This window comes from Muscardinus avellanarius (assembly GCF_963383645.1).
Source record: "Muscardinus avellanarius genome assembly, chromosome: 9".
NCBI classification, from domain to species: domain Eukaryota; kingdom Metazoa; phylum Chordata; class Mammalia; order Rodentia; family Gliridae; genus Muscardinus; species Muscardinus avellanarius.
This window is the reverse complement of record NC_137795.1, coordinates 70,329,550-70,335,549: the sequence shown is the minus strand read 5'-3', so window position 1 is coordinate 70,335,549 and position 6,000 is coordinate 70,329,550.

Below are 6,000 nucleotides of genomic sequence, written 5' to 3'. Positions count from 1 at the left end.
AAAAATTCTTAATTACATGTAGTACCACTGGCTTAGAAATAATCTCTTTTAAGATTTGGTGAATTTCCTCCTAAATGTATTGACACACATAAGGCCAAATTCACAACACTGCCTCACCACATCACAACTACCAAAACCAGGTTATACCAATACCCTGCAGTCTTGAGTTTTTCAGGTAGCATCATGTTACGAGACACTCTCATGTCATCAAATGCCCTTTTGCCATATGAATTTAAAAAGCATGTAATATCCTACATGGATTTACCACAATTCATTTAATAATTCTGTTAGTATACATTTAACCTTCTTGTTTCATTAGAAATGGTTTTCTTGTTCATGTTAAATGTATGTCATTTTGATTGTAATTTAAATATAGATTCTTAAATGAATTTTTGAGCCAAAATCACGAACATTTTTAAAAGCTTTCAGTTTAAACTTCCAAACTTTGAAAAGTTTTGACAAATTTTCTTTCCTTGTTCGATTGCAAGATAGTGGATGGCAAAGATGAAAATAATTGGAAAAAAATTTGGTAGTTTAACTGTTAGGCATAGCCTACTATGAGCATTGGGGTACATAAGTAACTCAGAGTTTAAAAACAGGCAAAAATATGAAAATATTTTGATTGAGTCTGACTAATTTTATTGACTGTTTATGAGGTAATACCAATAAACAACAGTATTTTTATTTTTTAAAACAAAATTAGGCCAAAGAGCTTCACTACATATCCATTTTGTTTTGCTTTGAAATTCACTACAAACAGAACAAAGGTACAGTTAGTGTACTCTTTTTCTTCTAAGTATATTTAATATATTTTTCAGAAAATTATTATAAAAATCTTTACACAGGAAAATTAAGCTGTCTTTATCTTCATCAAGAAAATTATACTGTTTAATATAATTCATTATAATGCAAAGTGAACATACTTTCAAAATGCATGAAATATCACTCTGTACTTAATCATGTTGTATGATTATAACCCACCAATAAAAGTTGCATGAAATAGCATCTCTAGCATACGATTATATAACATACATACTCTGTAAAATAAATAACTCTAGAATTTTTGAAGAAATTAAAAGCAAAGTAATCTACAGAAAATATATTCCATAATTCCCATTGGGTGGCTGAAATGATAGATAGTACCAAACCCTACATACTATGTTTTTTTCTTTACATACCTATATATGTATGATCAGATTTAATTTATAAGTTAAACACTATAATAAATTAACAATATCAACTAATAATAAAAATAAAACACATAATAACATACTATAATAAGTTATACTGTATGTTTTCTCTCCTTTCACTTTCAAAATATATTTTTGAACTATACTCAACTTTTTTGTGTGATGATGAGAGATAATACTTAAGACATCTTATGGCTTCTCTTTGGCATAACTGAATTTTCATTTTTACTACTCTTATACTTTGGAGTTGTTCTTAAGTGAAATAGGGATTGCTAAAACATAAGCACAGTGATAACAATACAGTTATTTTGATAATTGTGATTGCTACTAAATCATTAACAGGCAGGTAGTATATATGATATAGATACATTGGATGAGGGGATCAAGCACATTAAGAAAAGATAGATCAGGGGGACCAGAGATGCTGTTATTCTACTTGAACAATGTGCAATTTAAATATACAAATTATACATTCTGGGAATTTTCTATTTAATTTTTTCATGCATATAATTTCGTTCATGGGAAATTAAAACCAGGTGAAGTGAAACCACAGATAAAAGGTAGAGAACTACTATGCTATTTATCTAGAACAAAATTGAATGACATAAATTGATTTAATTAAAATTAATTGAACATGTAAAATATATTCCCAGTATTACAGTATCTTCTACTGGGTCTCAGTAAGACATCAGAAGAGTATACAGTTTTGTAAGAGAAAACTACAAACAGTGAAAAGTCAAATAGTATAAAATCATAGGTCAAAAGAAATGGCTCAGTCAGATATAAAATCAATGAAAGAGAAAGTCATGAAATTTGCATATTTTTAGGTCAAGATATTTTTAAGTCAACCTGATTTTAGAGAGAGAGAGAGAGAGAGAGAGAGAGAGAGAGAGAGAGAGAGAGAGAGAGAGAGAGTATGTGTTTGTGTGTGCATGTTATTGGAGACTGAACCCAGGGTAAGTAATATTACCTCTGAGCTACTTCCTAGGTTGCTTAAATTCTCACTGGGTTGCTAAGGTTGGTCTGAAACCTGCCATCATCTTTTCTTAGCCTCTCAAGCATGGGAATTATAGGCAAGTGCCACCATTCCTGACTGAAAAGCATTGTATACTGTGTTTTATGTTATAAACATTGTCATTTGTATGCTTATCATTCTAGCACACATATCAACCTAACTACAATCCCAGATGGTGCCCGTTTCTCCCTTTAGGCACTAATACCCATGTTTTTTTTTATTGCACAAATGATTATGGATTAAAACAATGAATTATCAGATAAGTCCCAGCAAAGCAGATAGTCAGTTGTGGTTTCCTTATTCAGTTCATAGAAAAATTTTAGCATACTATGTTTATTAATACTATGACCAATATTTTATTTTTAAAGTGGAAAGAGTGGTGTGGTGGTAATAATTAACCACAGGTTTATACTTAAATAAAAACAGACATGCATATTATCTACACATGCCACCTGATGTGTCTGTGTATACACTCACTATAATTGATATGATTGTACAAAGAGAAACATGTTCTTCTGATCATCAAGTATACACTTGTATTAAACAAAATGATACTGTCTAAATCACATAGGAATAAGGAATCACTATCCATGTGATTACTTTTGCAAGAGTCTTTGAATGTCCAGATTTACAACTCCAATGTGGGCAGAAAGATTGCTGTACTAAATACACCACGACTGTTGAATACCTGGGAAACATTAATATGATGTAGGATCGTAAACTGATTAAATTCAGAGATTCAGAGTTAAAGCAAATTTTGGCTCTGAATCGCCCACGTTGGATGTGGGGAAATAGGAACTCTTTTACACTGTTGGTAGGAATGCAAACTATTTCAGCCACTATGGAGATCAGTGTGGAGATTGCTTAGAAAACTAGGAATGGATCCACCATAGGATACAGCTATACCACTCCTGGGTAACTTTCCAAAGGGGTTGAAATCAGAGAACTACAGTAACATATGCATACCCATATCCTTTTTTTTAGAAGAGGAAAAGTTGATTATTTATTTATTTATTTATTTATTTATTTATTTATTTATGTGGTACTGGGTTCCTGGAAGCCCTTCTACCTCTGGGCTACACTCCCAGATCTATTTTTATATTTTTATTTGGAAACAGGGTCTCTTAAGCCTGCAAGGCTGGCTTCGAACCTACACGATCCTCCTGTCTCTGCCTCCCAAGCGCAAGGATTACAAGCATGTGCCACCACACCCGGTGATTTTATTTTGTATGTGTGAAAATTTAAACTGTGCTTGGTGCCCACACCCCCCCGCTTCCCCTTCCCCCTTCTCCCAAAGATGAGTGCCCAGGTTAACCATGCTATATTCATACTTTTACACATATTAGGATTTAATTCCTTTATTAATTCACAATAGACAAAATATGGAACCAATCTAGAGCTCCATTAACAGATGAATGGGTTGCAAAAAATGGGAAATACACACAATGGAATTCTACTCAGCAATTAAAAAAAATCATGTCATTCACAAGAAAATGAAAAGACCTGGAGAACATTATGTTAAGTGAGTTCAGCTAAGCATAGAAAAAGAAGGGACATATGTTTTCTCTAATATGCCCTAACTAGGGATTAAGGGATACCAGAAGGACCCAGATAATGAAGGGGGAAACCTCAGCAAAGCTACAAAGAAGGGTAGGAGAGGAAAAAAGCTGAGGTAGATTAATGAAGGAGCTGTATTCAAATATGTATATAAGTGTGAATGTAGCATGGTCAACCTGGATACTCATTGTTGGGAGGGAAGGCACCAAGTACTGTGTGAATGTATGCCATTGTCAATATGATCCACATTATGATGTGAAACTATAGTGTACCAATAAAAATAAATAAATCAATCCAGGGATTCAGAGTTACAACAACCTTTGGCTCTGAATCACTCAAGTTGGACACCTTGTCAGTTGCATATTGATCTGATTGTGCAACATCCTTCCATTTCTCACTCTGATTAAGTAAACCAAGTCCCAAATAAATCTCCAAACAGGTGGCTTATGAAAAAGAAAAACAATGCCTCCACCCTCTTGTACTCCATTAAGATGTATGACTATAATGGACCAATAAAAGTTAAAATAATAATAATAATAATAATAATAATTAATAATAATAATTTTAAAATTACCTTAGTACTGGCTAATTCTCACCTTTCAATGTTATCTGAGAATAACGAAGTTATCACAATTTCTTTTTAAAACAATGGAAGGCTTATCAATAATCAATAATCTACCATTTTTGAGTGTTTTGTCATATGAAACTTCCCTTTAAATATATTTTTGCACTTTCCAATAGTCTACTATAAATATTCTGCTACATTTGACTTTATTGTAAATTTCTATTCTTGCCCATAACTATGCAATAAAAAAAAATTAGGGAAGTGACTAAGCATTGTAGCCTTAGATGTCATTAATAGCCTTGACCTAAATTACTTGTCTTATTGCAAACAATTTACAAAAGGAGTCATCAGTCTTGGAGTCAGACTGGTGATAGGATTAAGGTTCTCACTAATGGCTGCACATCACTTGAGAAGCTGTTAAAAACTATTAATGCATAGGCACTACTCTTGAGATTCTGATTTTGGTAATGTGAAGTGAGAATCACCGAAGAATTCATTTTTAAAGCTCCCCAATTCCCACTCTAATATGCAGGTGGTCAAGAAATATTGGTTTAAACTGAAGGTGTATTTACGTACGTAGGAAAACAGGCCATAAAAAGAGCAAAGTCATTTATGATTAGCTTTGTCTCAAGAGCCTTGAGAAGGTTGCTTTGCTTGCTTCTCTGCTAATCTTCATTTTATGTTGCTGTTTTTATTGCTTTTTAACATTCTATTTGGATTCTCAGGTTAAAAGATATCCTGGATTAAAATCAATTGTGGCAGCTAACATTCGTGGACTATGCCCTATGTGTGCAATGCAGTGCCGGGTTCCTTTATAAACTTTATTTTATTTAATCCTTATAACCCTTGGAGGTATTATTATATCTGTTTCACAGATTAAACATCTGAGACTCAAGAGAGGCAAAATGACTTGCACTTAGGTATACCAAAAAAAAATTTTAAAGGCGAATCCCTATAGAATATATTTCCCAATTGCCGTCTTCTTTCCAATTCTATCTCAGATTTCTCAAACACAAACTGATCTGGTTTCAGATCTCAAGCTAAAGTCAAGTCAACATGTTTCCCAGTGTAGAAACTGACCCCCCTAACTAATGTGAAGAACTGAATACTGAAACAGTGGTCTGTATTCAGCTTCAAAGGAATGTCAACAATGAGAACAAACTTTGAGAGAATAGCTTCAAAAATATATATTAACTACTTTCTCTTTCTCCCACATGACTTAAATCCAAAATGAGATGCTTCCTGCCTGCAAAAGAGCAGTGGAAACAGAGAGATATTTGAAGACATAAATATGCTTTGGGGTGACGGTTTACAGGATTTACTTGCACATAATTCATCCCAGGAACAGACTTAAATCTTATGTGTTTCCATATGGTTTTCAGCTGCTCGGGAATACAAGCCTGAACAAAAATATTTCTAGAGAAAACTGAAAGACCCAAAACATTAGAGTCTTTTTCCATAAGCCGGTGCACAAAGTTGTTCAAAAATTTAAAAAAATATATATTTTCTCTGGATTAAATATTTCACCAGCCTTGCTTCCACTAAAGGGGATGCGTGACCCATGAAATTACATGCAAATGAATGGAAGACATTGCTGTTATGAATAAAGCCCTTAACCAAAGGATAAAATCACCTTTAAAGAGGATGCATTGCCAACCTATCCCATTCCTATT